Here is a 17131-nt window from a genome sequence, read left to right on the forward strand (position 1 = left end):
TCACCAACACCTTGAAGTGCACCCTGAAGACCACAGGAAGCCAGTGCAGCTCGCGCAGGAGAGGTGTCACATGGGAGCGCCCCGTCTCTCCCATAATCCCCCATGCGGCCGCATTCTGGTCCAACTGGAGCCTCCGAGTGCACCCCAAGGGGAGCCCCATGTAGAGAGCATTGCAGTAGTCCAGACAGGAAGTGACGAGTGCTTGAGTGACCGTGCATAGGGAGTCCCGATCTAGAAAGGGATGCAACTGGCGTATCAGGCGAACCTGATAAAAAGCCCCCCTGGCCACGGCCATCATATGCTCTTCTAAAGACAGCCATGTATCCAGGAGGACGCCCAAGTTGTGAGCCCTTTCAGTGGGGGCCAATGATTCGCCCCCAATAACCAGCGATGGCACCAGCTGGCTATATCGGGATGCCGGAAGCCACAGCCACTCGGTCTTGGAAGGGTTGAGTCGGAGCCTGTTTCTCCCCATCCAGGCCCGCACGGCCTCCAGGCACCGGGACATCACTTCAAGGGCATCGTTGGGGTGGCCTGGGGTGGAGATGTACAGCTGAGTATCGTCAGCGTACTGATGGAACTCCACCCCAAAGCCACAGATGATCTCACCCAGCGGCTTTACATAAATGTTGAACAGAAGGGGTGAGAGGACCGACCCTTGCGGCACTCCACAGACAAGGTGCCTCGGGGTCGACCACTGTCCCCCTGCCAACACAGATTGTGACCGGTCAGAGAGGTAGGAGGAGAACCACTGCAAAACGGTGCCCCCCACTCCCAACCCCTCCAACCGGTGCAACATGATACCATGGTCAATGGTATCAAAAGCCGCTGAGAGATCTAACAGGACCAGGATAGAGAAGCAACCCCTATCCCGAGCCCTCCAGAGATCATCAACCAACGTGACCAATGCTGTTTCCGTGCTGTGCCCAGGCCTGAAACCGGACTGGAGCGGATCTAGATAAACAGCTTCATCCAGGTACTGTGGAAGCTACCGCGCCACCACACTCTCAACAACCTTCACAATAAAACGAAGGTTGGAGACTGGACGATAATTAGCCAAAACAGCCGGATCCAGGGAAGGCTTCTTCAGGAGGGGCCTCACCACCGCCTCTTTCAAGGCGGCTGGCAGGACACCCTCGCTCAAGGAAGCGTTAACAATCCTCTGGAACCAGCCTCGTGTAACCTCCCGGGAAGCCAGCACCAACCAGGAGGGACACAGGTCCAATAAACATGTGGTCGTGTTCAGCCATCCCAGAATCCTGTCCACGTCCTCAGGAGCCACAGGATTGAACTCCTCCCAGATAACACTCTCAAGACCTGCCTCAGTCATCCCGTCTGGACTTACCCAGTCAGAGGCCAGGCCTTCCCGAATCAGAGCGATCTTGTCATGCAGATATTGCACAAAATCCTCAGCTCAACCCTGCAAGGGATCATCCTGCGCTTCCTGATGGAGGAGGGAGTGGGTCACCCTAAACCGGGCGGTTGGGCGATTATCTGATGATGCAATAAGGGCAGCAAAATAGCTAGATTTTGCCGCTTTTATCGCCCCTAGGTAGGTCTTAATATGAGACCTCACCAGTGTTCGGTCGGATTCGGAATGGCTGGTCCTCCAACCGCTCTCCAGGCGTCTTTTCCAGTGTTTCATCTCCCTCAGATCCTCGGAGAACCAAGGAGTAGGTGTGTTCAGTGCCGGGTCAGAGGCCGCAAAGGCACGACGCGGTCCAAAGCCCTGGCAGCCGCACTGTCCCAGGCGGCCACCAGGTCTTCAGCCGAGTCATGAGCCAGAGTCTCAGGAATTGGCCCAAGCTCCATCTGGAACCTATCAGGATCCATCAGGCGCCTGGGGCGGAACCATCTAGTCGGTCCCGCCTCCCTGCGGCAGGGTGCAGTGGTTAGAAAGTCAAGTCGAAGGAGCGAGTGGTCAGACCATGACAAGGGTTCGATGACTATATCCCCTGTATCAAGACCACTCGACCACTGACCAGAGACAAAAACTAAATCCAGAGTGTGCCCACCCGAGTGAGTAGGGCCATGAATTAACTGAGTCAGGTCCATGGCCGTCATGGAAACTATGAACTCCCGAGCCACCTCAGACATTTCACTGATAGATGGCAGGTTGAAATCCCCCATGACCAAAAGTCTGGGGTTATCAACCGCCACCTCGGCTATGACATTAAGCAGCTCAGGCAGGGTCGTTGCCATGCGGCAGGGAGCCAGGTATGTGATCAACAAACCCATCTGCACTCCACGGCCCCACTTCACAAGAAGGGACTCACGTCCGGCTATCTGTAGAACAGTGGTCTCCCTTGGATCAAGACTTTCCTTTATGATAACCGCCTGTCTTATGCACGCCTGTCTTATGCACACCCTGTCTTAAATAAAGGGCATTTGAAAATAATAAATTGGTGCACCTTTTCTAATAATGGTTGCACGTTGTCCAGAGACCTTAGACCCTGGTAGCAGGTTCTGCCTGGCATCCCACACGCACCTTCTCAAAGGCCCATCCCTCACAGTTTTCAAAGTACACAATTGAGTTGGGTACAAGGAGCTCCAGGAAAGTTAAGACAAACCCAAAAAAATTTCCCTGCCTACGTAGGAAGCCACTCAAGTAGTGAAAATTGCTATTGTAAATACTTTGGCTTTGCTGATTGCAAGGATAAGACTCTCTCTCCATCTCGTGCTGTGCTTTGGCTGAAGGAGCAGCAGAGCCACTCAAGGAAGCTGAATCCGGTTGCTACACTCAGCAGACAGTGTGTCGCCTGTAGGCTCTGGGCTCTTTGAGGAAAGAAGAGTCTTCTGTCAGGGATGGGGACCCTGCAGGTCTCCAGATGTTGCCCAGCTAAACTCCCAGCTGCCTGCACCACTGGCAGCCCCAACAGAAGAGATTAGTTTTGCTCAGGGTTGAACTGTGGGGCACCTGGTGCTCTCTGAGCTCGGTGGTTTTCTTGCAGACCTTTCATGACCCAACCAGGTAACACCATCAGTGCTAGAAGGCAGTGGGGTTTGTTCTCTGTTTATATGCAGTAAAAGTGCTACACTCAATTTGCCAGCAAATCTGGAAAACTCAACAGTGGCCACAGGATTGGAAAAGGTCAGTTTACATTCCAATTCCAAAGAAAGGCAATGCCAAAGAATGCTCAAACTACTGCACCATTGCACTCATTTCACATGCTAGTAAGATTATGCTTAAAATCCTACAAGCCAGGCTCCAGCAGTACGTGGATCGAGAACTACCACAAGTAAAGGGTGGATTTGGAAGAGCCAGAGGAACTAGAGCTCAAATTGCCAACATACGCTGGATCACGGAGAAAGCTAGGGAGTTCCTGAAAAACATCTACTTCGGCTTCATTGACTATGCTAAAGCCTTTGATTGTGTGGATCACAACAAATTGTGGAAAGTTTTTAAAGAGATGGGAGTACCAGACGATCTTATTTGTCTCTTGAGAAACCTATATGTGGGTCAAGAAGCAAAAGTGAGAACTGGACATGGAACCACCGATTGGTTCAAAATTGGAAAAGGAGTCCGACATATTTAACTTATATGCAGAGCACATCATGAGACAGGTGGGGTTAAATGAATCAAAAGTTGGAATTAAGATTGTCATGAGAAATATCAACAACCTCAGATACGCAGACGATAGCACTCTAATGTGAAAGCGAAGAGGAACTAAAGAGCCTCTTGATGCGAGTGAAGGAGGAGAGTGCAAAAGTTGGTTTGAAACTCAACATCAAGAAAACTAAGATCATGGCATCCGGTCCTCTCAATTCCTGGCAAATAGATGGGGAAGAAATGGAGGCAGTGACAGATTTTATTTTCCTAGGCTCCAAGATGACTGCAGTTGGGGACTGCAGTCAAGAAGTTAAAAGACACTTGCTCCTGGGAAGGAAAGCTATGGCAAATCTAGACAGCAAACTAAAAAGCAGAGACATCACCCTGCCAACAAAAGTGTGTATTGTCAAGGCTATGGTTTTCCCAGTTGCAATGGATGGCTGTGAAAGTTGCACCATAAGGAAGGCTGAGCACCAAAGAATTGAGGCCTTTGAACTCTGGTGCTGGAGAAGACTTCTGCAAGTCCCTTGGACTGCAAGGCAATCAAACCGGTCAGTCCTAGAGGAGATCAACCCTGACTGCTCTTGAGAAGGCCAGATCCTGAAGAGGAGACTCAAATACTTTGGCCACCTAATGAGGAGGAAGGACTCACTGGAGAAGAGCCTCATGCTGGGCAAGATTGAGGGCAAAAGAAGAATGGGACAACAGAGAATGAGGTGGCTGGATGGAGTCATTGAAGCAGTAGGAATGAGCTTAAATGGACTCCAGAGGATGGTAGAGGACAGGAAGGCCTGGAGGAACATTGTCCATGGGGTCGCAATGGGTCGGACACGACTTCACAATTAACAACAACAACAACCCTGTCAATGTTGATGGAAGTGTTCTTGGTGATTCCTTGATTAGACAGTTGTTTATGGAAAGACAGACAGACAGACAGATGTGGGGTCCTGGGTGCTCTCTGAGGTTGGTAGTTTTCTTGCAAACGGTTTCATGACCTATCTAAGTAACATCATCACTGGTTAGAAGGGAGGGGGGGTTGGCTCCCAGTACAAGAGTAATGTAGGAAGCCCCCCCCCAGAGAATGAAATATTTGGGAGGGATATTAAAAGAGGCAGAATATTATATTTCCCCAAAAAGAAAAATTGAGAAAAATCTTAACCAAGGCAGAAAGTAGCCCCAACAGCCTCCAGCAGATGCCTGAAATCTTTAGAGAGGGAGATTTTGTGCCCATTAAGAAAGACTGGACCAATGTATTCACAAACAAAATGCCTTCAGCTCTAGTTGGTGGGGTTAAGAAGGACAGGACGCGACCTTTCAAGACATAATAGTAGCATTAATTGAAATGAAATTACCATCATTGAAATAGCAAAAGACATCAGAATTCCCTCCATGGCACAATCCCCCCAGGAGCATCTCAAGCACAAAACCCCAAAAAATGCCTAAAAGCCCACCTCTGTCCCAACCTCATTTTGTCAGCTGGCCCAGAACTACATGCTGTGGTTGGTTCTGCTCATCAGTAAACAATATCCTTCTTTCCAATTGTTGGAAGAAACATCCTTCTAGGTTCTGCTCCAAGTGGGGAAAAAGACACTGGAAACATGGAGACTGCTTGGAAAGATGGTTTAATGGTGGACAGGATCACATGGCTTGAGTTCCTGAACAGAAAAAGGGGGCAGATACAGTAAATCCTGGGGTTTTTATGCTCTCTCTGGCTCTGCATTTCTTGGGGCCCCGAAAGAGTATCCTGATTGGTTGTCAGACTCCCAGGGGGTGGGGGCCTTGCTGGCTGATGGTCACATGTGCTTCCCAGGTCACATGTGGTGAGTTTCTGCTGCTATTGTGTAGAGGGCTAATCCTATCTTTGTTGGATCTTTGGCAATTCCTACTATGGCTCTGCCTGAAGGAGGCAGATCTTTGTTATGTAGAATAGACTGGCCCAGGCCTTAATGGCCCATTGGGGGGCAGGAAGGTGGGAGCTGCTTTGTCTGTAAAATATGCTTCTCATATTTCTCATCCAGGGAAATATAATATTCTGCCTTTTTCATATTTCCTAAAATATTTCACTCTTCCAGGAAAGGGGTGAGTGCTAACTTCCTACACAATCAACCTCCTTTTTATTTCCAGCGTCTTTCTCCCAGCTTGGAACCAAACCCGACTTTTCTTCCAAGAGCAACATTTTAAGATCTTGGTTTCCCTCTACAAATCAAAGTTCAGCTATTCTCCACCAAGCTAAAATCCCTAAATTACACAAAAAGATAAGAGAGTTATTAAATTTATTTATTTATTTATTTATTTATTTATTTATTTATTTATTTATTCTTAAAATTTATATGCCGCCCTTCTCCTGAAGGACTCAGGGTGGCTCACATAAATAAAAAAACAATAACAATAAAATCTAAAACCAATCCAAAATTAAAACCCCCAAATTTAAAACCTCGTAGAATGATCGGGGAGTTTGCTGGAACAGCCATGTCTTCAGGCCAGCACGGAAAATACACTTAAGGCTGCACTTTCAATCTGAATCTATTTCAGAGGAAGAGACTGAGAAATAGATTCCCCACCCACCCACCCAATATCTTTTAATCAGGTGCATAATTTAAACTCTATTTTTTTTCTCTCTTCGATGCATTTATTTGCTTTGCAGGCTGACTGCATTTGGCACATCTCCTCCAGGAAGTAAAGGGGTTTTTTAATGCGAGTGTAGAAATTCCTGCCAGAGGTTTGATAACATAGCTGAAGCCACCATTTGTAAAGAGAATTTCTGCCATCACAATATTTACTTTGAAAAGTGGAATTTTTAATAGATAAGCTGATGCAATGACATGAAGGCAAAAATTGGGGCTGATGAAAAAGGGTGCGGCAAGAAAAAATATTTTTTAGGTGACACATTTAAAAATGTTGGCAGGGAGAGTTTTGAGATGTCTTTAACTCTCAGGAAATTCCTGAGGTCTTGGTGACAAAAGACCAACAAAGAAAACATCAGTCATCTTTTGAGTAGCTTTTAATAACCGTCTGAAGGAAATGTTGCTTTTAAATCGTACAAAATGTATTTATAAAAATAACACATATTCATTCCAAGACAAACAACATCCCCTCCATTCACTTGTCCCCATTTTACATCTTTTTGTGTGATTGTGAAATTGAGTGATGAACCTCATTAGAAGTGGCTGCTTCAGAGGTCGAAGTGAAACTCCAGCAGCTGGAAGTCTTTCTCCAGAGAAAAATTGTTTTCATCCAGGACATGAAGTCAGATGCAACTGGAAGAAAGTCCTTTTTCTCCATAAATTGTCCTTTACTGCCATCTGGTGTCAGCCAACCGGAAGTTGGCCATAACAGAATAACAGGGTTGGAGACTTCTAGTCCAACCCCCTGCTCAAACAGGAGACCCCATACCATTCCAGACAGCTAAAATCTTTTGGGTGCAGGTGACCCAAAACTCCCGGTGACTTCATGGATACATTGATGGCCCTAATTACCCGGCTCAATTGGTTGGAGGCAGCATCTGGGTTAATGTGCTCTGTTTCCAAAGGTTGCAGAGTTGTCTGGGGAGGTCTGAAAGAAACAAGACCACCTCTCCCCTTTGTGGGTGACTCTCCCAGAAGAGACATATGAATGGAGCTTGAGGGATGGAGAGGTGGAGTAGGGGTGGAGAGCTTGCAGGCAGTGTTTGAAAATACTGGATAAGTAAGTTGTTATAAGAAACAATTACAGCAAAAATGGGGACACAGTTCTCTTCAACCTATATTCAGTGGTGGGATTCTGCCGGTTCTAGATGGTTCGGCCGAACCATTTGTTAAATTGCTGGCTTGCCCCACCCCTCGCCCCGCCCCTCCGCACCACTATTTATTGCCAATAAATAGTGGTGGGTGGGGCAGGGCGAGGGGCGGGCAAGCCAGCAATTTAACAAACGGTTCGGTATTTTTTTGTAATTTATTGGCCTCGCAGCACACCGAACCGTTTGTCAAATTGCTGACTCACCCGCCCCTCGCCCCGCCCCGCCTCCCACCCGCACGGCGCCAACCTACCCTAGCCCATCCAGTCGCTGGGGGAGATGCACGACTTTTCTCCGCCCCGGAACACTGGCTGCCCAGGCTGCAGCTGAAGCTCCGCATCGTAATGGACTCCAGGAGGAGGAGGGGTGCCATCTGCCCCATTGCGAAGCTCAGTAAAAGCAACCACAGCCAGCTGCAGGTGCAGCCGGGCAGGCACACACACAGTGGCGCACAGGCTTAAGGTGCTGCCTCCAAGTTGAGGGGCGACCTGATGGTGCGGTAGGTGCGCTGCCAGCGCCCAAAGGGGAGAGGAGAAAGAGATGGAGAGAAAGAGAGATAGAGAGAGAGAGAGATGAAGGAGAGAAAGTTGGGGGGGAGAAAGAGAGATTGAGAGAAAAAGAGATAATAATAATAATAATAATAATAATAATAATAATAATAATAATAATAATAATAATAATAATAATAATAATAATAATTTTATTTCTATACCACCCTTCTCCCGAAGGACTCAGGGCGGTGTACAGCCTGATTAAAAGCACAAAGATAGACAAAATTTAAAAATAATTAAAATTATTAAATAATTGGCTCAATTATAAAACCCCCAAATTTAAAATCCCATATTTAAAACCAATTAAAATCTTTACATTGATAGCCCGGCCTGGCGGAACAACAAGGTTTTGAGGGCACAGCGAAATACACGGAGGTCGGAGATCTTACGCATCTCTAGGGGCAGTTCATTCCACAGGGCAGGGGCTCCCACAGAGAAGGCCCTCCCCCTGGGTGTCGCCAGCCGACATAACTTGGCCGATGGCACCCGGAGGAGACCCTCTCTGTGGGAGCGGACTGGCCAGTGGGAGGCTACTGGTGGCAGAAGACGGTCTCGAAGGTACCCAGGTCCAATGTCATGAAGCGCTTTAAAGGTGGTAACCAACACCTTGAATCGGACCCTTTAAGACCACTGGGAGCTAGTACAGCTCGCGCAGGATGGGTGTCACATGGGCACAACGAGTTGCGCCCATAACCACCCGCATGGCCGCATTCTGGACCAGTTGGAGCCTCTGGGTGCTTTTCAAGGGGAGCCCCATGTAGAGAGCACAGTAGTCCAGTTGGGAGGTGACAAGGGCGTGAGTGACCGTGCGCAAGGCATCGCGATCCAGAAAGGGCTGCAACTGGTGAATCAGGCGAACCTGACAGAAAGCCCCCCTGGCCACAGCCGTCATATGTTCTTCTAAAGACAGCCATGCGTCCAGGAGGACACCCAGATTGCGAGCCCTCTCTGTGGGGGGCAAAGACTCACCCCCAATAGTCAGCGATGGCACCAGCTGACTATATCGCGACGCTGGGAACCACAGCCACTCAGTCTTGGAGGGGTTGAGTCTGAGCCTATTTCTCCCCATCCCAACCTGCACGGCCTCCAGGCAGCGAGACATCACATCAAGGGCATCGTTGGGGTGGTCTGGGGTGGAGATGTACAGCTGAGTATCATCAGCGTACAGGTGGACTCTCACCCCAAAACCATGGATGATCTCACCCAGCGGCTTCACATAAATGTTGAACAGAAGGGGCGAGAGGACCAACCCTTGCGGCACTCCCCATGCGAGGCGCCTCGAAGTCGACCTCTGCCCCCGTCAACACAAACTGCGAGTGGTCGGAGAGGAAGGAGGAGAACCACCGCAAAACGGTACCCCCTATTCCTAACCCCCTCAACCGCTGCAGCATGATACCATGGTCGATGGTATCAAAAGCCACTGAGAGATCTAACAGGACCAGGACAGAGGAATAACCTCTGTCCCGAGCCCTCCAGAGATCATCCACCAACGCGACCAATGCCGTTTCTGTGCTGTACCCCTGCCTAAAGCCCAACTGGTACAGGTCCAGATAGATAGCTTCATCCAGGTGCCTGGGCAGTTGTCGTGCCACCACACTCTCAACAACCTTCACCACAAAACGAAGGTTGGAGACCGGACAATAATTTGCTAATTCAGCCGGGTCCAGGGAAGGCTTCTTGAGGAGGGGCCTCACCACTGCCTCTTTCAAGGCAGCGGGAAAGGCACCCTCACTCAGAGAAGCACTTATAATCCCCTGGAGCCAGCCTCGTGTAACCTCCCGGGAGGCCAGTACCAACCAGGAGGGACACAGGTCCAATAAACATGTGGCGGCACTAATCCTACCCAGAACCCTGTCCACATCCTTGGGAGCCACAGGATCAAACTCCTCCCAGATAATGTTCTCAAGACCTGCCCTCGTCACCTCCCCTGGACTCACCCAGTCGGAGTCCAAGCCTTCCCGAATCCGAGCAATTTTATCATGCAGGAATTGCACAAAATCCTCAGCTCGACCCTGCAAGGGATCTTCCCGCACTCCCCCCCCCCAAAGAAGGGAGTGGGTCACCCTAAACAGAGCGACTGGGCGGTTCTCTGCAGATGCGATAACAGCGGAAAAATAGTTAGATTTCGCCGCTTTTATCGCCACTAGGTAGGTCTTTTTTTTTTTAAAAAAAAATTTGATTTATATGCCGCCCTTCTCCGGAGACTCAGGGCAGCTTACAATGTGCTCAGCAATAGCCTTCATCCTTTTGTATATTTATACAAAGTCAGCTTATTGCCCCCACAACTGGGTCCTCAATTTACCTACCTTAGAAAGGATGGAAGGCTGAGTCAACCTTGAGCCTTGGCAAGATTCGAACCTGCAGTAATTGCAGGCAGCTGGTCTTAATAACCAGCTTAATAACAGGGTGCCTTAGACCACTGTACTACCAAGGCTCTTGATATAAGACCTCACCAGTGTCCGGTCGGAATCGGATTGACTAGTCCTCCAAATGCTCTCTAGGCATCTTTTCCGACGCTTCATCTCTCTCAGCTCCTCGGAGAACCAAGGAGCCAATTGAGGTCGGCATCGGGTCAGAGGCCGCAAAGGCACGATGCGGTCCAAAGCCCCGGCGGCCGCCCTCTCCCAGGCGGCCACCAGGTCTTCAGTCGAGTCGTGTGCCAGGGTCTCAGGAAATGGCCCAAGCTCTGTCAGGAACCTTTTGGGATCCATCAGGTGCCTGGGACAGAACCATTTAATCGGTTCCGTCTCCCTGTGGCGGGGGGAAACAGCAGGAAAGTCCAAGCGAAGAAGAGAATGATCTGTCCATGACAAGGGTTTAATGTCTAAATCCCCTCTACCAAGATCATTCAACCACTGACCAGAGACGAAAATCAAGTCCAGAGTGTGTCCCCCTGTGTGAGTAGGGCTTTGAAGTAATTGGGTCAGGTCCATGGCCGCCATGGAAGCCATGAACTCCTGAGCCACTTCTGATGCCTCACCTGCAGATGGCAGGTTGAAATCCCCCATGACAATAAGTCTGGGGGTATCAACCACCACCCCGGCAATAACATTGAGCAACTTGGGCAGGGTTGCCGTCATGTGGCAGGGAGCCAGGTACGTAGTCAGAAAACCCATCTGCCTCCCACGGCCCCACTTCACGAGAAGGGACTCACATCTGGCTATCTGAGGAACAGTGGTCTCCCTCAGACAAAGACTTTCCCTAATAATTGCCGCCACTCCGCCACCCCTCCCCTGAGCCCTTGGCTATGCTATGGTGAACATTCCCTTAGCTCAAAGAAGGAAAGGAGGTCCAGCAGCAAAGAGACTGAGATTTATGGGTATTGATGATAACTCAAAATGGAGCAAATTTATTGACTCTAAACATGTAATTGTGATTTCCCAATCTGCTAATTTTGAGGAAGATATTGACTGGTCCAGGATTCATTCCAATGATCCTGGAGTTTATTTTCCTAGAGATGATACTGCTGATGCCACGCAGATTGATGATCAAGATTCCACTGGTTCTTCTCAACCTGATGTTCCGTCTTCACAAGCCGTGGATGCTGACGCTAGTGACGAATGTGAGGATGAGGACGAAGCAGAAGAAGATTGGACAGTTGTTCCGAGACATTCCAAGAGAGTCATAAAAGGGATCCCTCCACAACGATATTCTTGGCAACTGACAAAAGCACCCTTGCCTTTGATTTGCAATGTTACACTTCCACCTGATAATTTCACACAAATCAAGCAGCTCCCTGATTCAGAGTAAGACCAATGGTATGAGGCAATGCAGGTTGAAATGGACAGTCTAAAGAAACTTAAGGTGTTTACACCTGCAAAACCTCCAACAAATAAAAGGGTCATTGGCACTCGATGGGTCTACAGAATCAAAAAGAAGCCAAATGGTGAGTCATTGTACAAGGCCAGACTTGTAGCTCAGAGTTTCACTCAACGTTATCCTGAGGACTACACAAATACCTATTCACCGACAGTTCGAACTGAGAGTGTAAAAATTGCTTTAGCAACTGCAACTATTCTTGGTTTAGAAGTTTTCCAGTTCGATGTTGACACGGCTTATCTACATGCAGACCTAGATGAAGAGATCTACGTGAGAGGTCCTCCAGGGTTCCGACAGCAAGAAGGGGATACCTGGTTCCTAAACCTTTAAAAGTCTTTATGGTCTGAAACAGTCTGGTTTAATGTGGTACTTATGTCTTACTGACAAACTAAATTCAATGGGCTTTATTAAGTCCGAAACTGATGAGTGTGTGTTCACAAAAAGATCTAACAATGCATATGAGATAGTTCTTGTTTATGTTGATGATATTGTTTATATTGGTCCAAATAAGAAAATGAGTGAAATTTTTGCCAAAGCTTTGCAGAGATACTTCACATTGAAATCATTGGGTCATATTAGCACTTATTTAGGTGTTCAGATTGAAAAAACACAGAAGAGGTTTAGTCTTTCACAAGAGGATAAAATTGAACAATTTTTGCATCATTGCAACATGAAGGATGCTAACACAACAAAGACACCCATGCAAACAGATTTTCACAATTTAACACATGAAGCAAGTCCTGAATTCAAGGATCAAACACTTTATCGTTCAGTTATTGGGTCACTGTTGTACATTAGTAGTTGGACCAGACCCGACATTGCACTTAGTGTTAATCTCTTGTCTTGACATGTAGGTAAGGCAAAACAGTTTCATTGGACATGTATTAAGAAATTATTGAAATACCTAAAGCACACTAAAAACATGAAATTATTGTTAGAACCAACACATACTGATTATGCAGAATTATGTTGTTATGCAGATTCTGATTGGGCAAGTGATAAGAAATCACGTAAAAGTACTTCAGGTTATATGATGTTCTTAAATGGATGTCCTGTTTATTGGCAAGTGCGTAAACAGAATTTTGTTTCTTGTTCATCTACTGAAGCTGAATATGCTTGTGTTTCAGATGCATGAAATTCTCTAACTTTGGTCACAGATATCTGGACACACCTGATCAGACCGATCACAGTGATGGAAGACAATGAATCGGTGGTTTATATTTCTGAATCACATTTCACAGGTTCTAGGTCCAGACACATTGACATCCGTTATCAAAACATAAAACAATTAGTGAAAAAAGGTTTTGTTAAAATGCAGCTTGTATCTACACCTGATCAAATTGCAGATATGCTCAACAAACCACTTCCAGCAGCTCAACACGAGTATCTGCGTAAGAAGATGTGCCTTATTTGATGATGTACCTGATATTCGCTCAACTGGCAAAAGAAGGGGTTGTCACTGCGTTTTTGTATTTACCAGATGAGCTCATTATTTTTGGACTGTCAGACTTTCCGTAGCTTGCCAAGTTTTTTTATCAGTAAGCTAACTACGCATGTCCGCATTCCTTCACTTTTTTTTTTCTAACTTTCTTTGTTCTCCTGCCAGGAGAGGTCCGGCCGCAGAGAGGTGGCCAGCAGGAATGTTGCCAAAATGTAATTATTTAGATTAGTGAGATGTTTTATTTTCTTTATAACAAATAAATGAGTTTTTTCTTAGAAAAAATATCTTCGGGGTTTATTTTTCTTGCAAAAGTATGCTTCAAGGGAAAAGTCTCGATCCACGTCTCTAAATCAAGGTGTGATTACCCAAAAGCAGAATGGGATTAATTAGCACCCTGACACTGGGGAAGGATGGAGCTTAATGGGCCTCAGCACAACAGCCACTGTGAAAGGCAGAGAGAGAGAAAGAAAGAAAGGGGGCTTTTCTGTCCTTTAGGGGGAGGGAGGAGGGGGGCTGACCCTCCGTCCAAAGGCTTCTCAGCAGGAGCTGCCAGGGAGAAGGACCGCCGCCCTAGGAGCGCTGGGTCGGACTAAGACCGGGGAAGGGATTAATGGGGGGGGGGAGGGTGCCGGTGCGCCCTTTCAGATGGGAGGGGGCAGAATAGAGAGTCCTCAAATCTGCAGCTGATGAAAAGCTCCAGGTGATGCTGGTCCTCTTGTAAGCTTACCTGGACACAGGTAAAAAAAAAAGGGATGTTGACACCTCCCCCCCACCCCCAGAACCATCGCTTCTGTTACGGGGGATTGAGGTTTGTCCCAACGAACTGTGAACCTGTTCACATGCAAACGCACTGGGGTTGAAATGAAACTGACAGAGTGTTAGATCAGATGCAGGAAAAGAAGATGCAACCAGTGTGGTCCATTCAGTACTTTACTGAATACAGAATAAGACTGCTGCTGCGCTGCCGGAGCTCTCCTTTTAAGCCTCCGGCAAGTCGCACCGCCCAGCAGACAGCGGTTTGAATTTCCCGCCGGTGGATTAGCCAATCCCCGGTGGATGCCCTTATATGGACATAACACTCCTCCCCTCCTAGTTAGCAAGCTGTCAGTCACAGTCAATGAAAGTCACGTAGTCGCGCAGGTACACCAGACGACTGGTCGTCCTAGTTGACCTGCGCAGTCCCACTTGCTCGTCGTTGCTGACTCAGACGGACGGGGCTCCTGTGTCTCTCGGCTCCCTCCCCGGATCCGGACTGGGCTCGGCCGTCGAGTGTGCAGGGTCCACCCCAGCGCCTCCGGCCGGGCTTTGGACCTCGGACCACTGGTTCTGATGGTCTTCCTTCTGGCCTGGATGTCAGTCGTCTCGCTGCAGCTGCTGTGGACCGGGGGGAGACTTCTGAATCTCGGTAAATCTCTGGTGTTTACTTTCCCTTCTCCGGCCGTCCGGGTGCCGCAGTTCGGTTGGGGTTCCGGTCCTTGTTGTCGTGGGGGTGTCTTGTGTTGGTGACCTTGGGTCTCGGCCAGCGGTGGTCATCGGGGTTGTTGTTGTCCGTGCTGGTTGGCCTCGCTGGGCTGGTGCAGGCCTCCCTGGTCAGGGTGGCAGAGGCCCTCCTTGCCGGGATGGTGTTGGCCTACCTTGCCAGAATGGCGGTGGCTGTCCTTGTCAGGGTGTTGTTGGACTGCCTCTATTTATTTATTTATTTATTTATTTATTTATTTATTTATTTATTTATTTATTTATTTGTTTGTTTGTTTGTTTAAATTTCTATAACGCCCTTCTCCAATATAGGACTCAGGGCGGTGAACAGCCAAAGTAAAAACAAGACATACAAAAACTAAAAACTGTTTAAAATAATTAAATATTTTGGCTGTAATTAAAACAATTCCAATTTAAAATCAGTTTAAAATTTGACTCAAGCCAGCCCAGCTAGTTGAAATAAATAGGTTTTCAGGGCCCGACGAAAAATCCGGAGGTCTGTTATTGTACGTATCTCTGGGGGGAGGTTGTTCCAGAGGATGGGCGCCGCCACAGAGAAGGCTCTCCCCCTGGGGGTCGCCAGCCGACATTGTCTGGCGGACGGCACCCTGAGGAGGCCCACTCTGTGTGAGCGTACTGGCCGGTGGGAGGCTATTGGTGGCAGAAGGCGGTCTCGTAAATACCCTGGCCCTGAGCCATGGAGCGCTTTAAAGGTGGTCACCAACACCTTGAAGCGCACCCGGAAGACCACCGGGAGCCAGTGCAGCTCGCGCAGGAGAGGTGTCACATGGGAGTGCCTCGAGATAGGGTGGTGGGGTGGTGGAGGTCTCCCTCACCAGGGTGGTGCTGGCCGACCTCGCCGGAGCATTGTAGACTTCCCTCGCGCAATTGTCCCCGGTCTACTGGTAGCCGATGGCAGAGGTCTCCCTTGTCGGGGTGGTGCAGGCCAACCTCGCCCGCAAGCTGTGGGGTGTCCTCCTCTGGTTGTCCCCGGTCTACTGTCTTCTTGGGGTGGCGATCCCCCTCGCTCTGGGCTTGACTGATGCCCCCACTGGGTGGCTGGGGTTCGCCCTGGTGCGGAAGTCACTGGTCTACTCCTTGGGATTGTCGCTGCCGTTGTTGGTTGGATTGCCGCCTGTCCACCTCGGCGGGGTGTCGTAGGTCTACCTCAGTGGGGTGTGGTAGGCCTATCTCGTCTGGGTGTTGTAGGCCTCCCTCGGTGGAATGTTGCAGGTCTGCCTTGCCGGGGTGTTGCAGGTCTACCTTGCTGGGGTGTTGCCGGTCTACCTCGTCTGGCTGGCTTTGTCCTACTTTCCTCCACCTTTTCCGGAGCTGGTTGATGTGACATCTACAGACCTGTCCATCTTCCAGCTCCACTCGGTAGGACTTCGGGCCGGTTGTGCTCTCTATCTTCCCCTTCAGCCACTTCGGAGAGCCATGGAAATTCAGGGCAAAAACCGGATCTCCTGTGGTGAAGACACGAAGTGAGTGGATGGCAGTTACTGTCACCTCTGGGTTGTACTGTGGATGTAGCCGGTCCAAGGGTGACCTTAGTCTCCTGCCCATCAACAGTTTAGCTGGACTCTTGTGGGTAGTGTCATGCAGCATGATGTGCTGGGTGAGGAGGAAGGTGTCGATTCTTTCCTGCCAATCACCCGTGCCCATTTTGGTGAGCGCCTCCTTGGTGAGCCTCACCATCCTCTCTACCTGTCCATTCCCAGCTGGCCTGTAGGGTGCCGAGAGGGCATGGTGAATGCCCCATCTGGCCAGGAACTCCTCCATCATTTTGGACGTAAATTGAGGTCCATTGTCAGATACCAATACATCCGGCAGCCCGTGTGTTGCGAATAGATGCCAGAGCGCCCTGATGGTGGCTTCGGATGTGGTAGATGCCATGGGGACGACCTCTAACCACTTGGAAAATGCGTCCACGACTATTAGGAGGTACTGCCCTTGCATTGGACCCACGAAGTCAATGTGTACCCTTGCCCAGGGGCTGCTAGGCGTCTCCAACTCTGATGGTTGGGCTTGGGTGGGGGCGAGGCGTACCTCTTGGCATGGGTCACATCTGGAGACCCATTCTTCGATGTCTTTGTCCAGGGATGGCCACCAGACATAACTCCGTGCCAGTCCTTTCATTCGCATGATGCCGGGGTGCCCGTTGTGGAGGGTTTCCAGCGTCTTCCATTGCAGGGTGCTGGGAATTAGCGCTCGGTCTCCCCATAGCAGACAGCCTTTCATCGTGGACAGCTCCTGCTGCTTCCGTACGAATGGGCTGAATTTTTCTGCTCAATGCTCAACCCAGCAGAACCCAGATCCTGGGTTCTGCTCAACCCAGGATCTGACTTGTTTGAGGATTGGGTCCCTCTGGGTGTGGGCTGCCACGTCTGCAGATGTGACTGGGCAGTCTCTGTCAGCGTCGATGTGAAATAGGCTGAGAGTGGGTGCGGGATCTTCCACTGGGTCTTTAGATGGGCATCTGCTTAGTGCGTCTGCATTCCCTATGGATTTTCTGGGTTTGT

The sequence above is a fragment of the Pituophis catenifer genome, unplaced genomic scaffold, assembly GCF_029215685.1.
Source record: "Pituophis catenifer annectens isolate HBS135680 unplaced genomic scaffold, rPitCat1.0.hap2 SCAF_6, whole genome shotgun sequence".
Lineage (NCBI taxonomy): Eukaryota > Metazoa > Chordata > Lepidosauria > Squamata > Colubridae > Pituophis > Pituophis catenifer.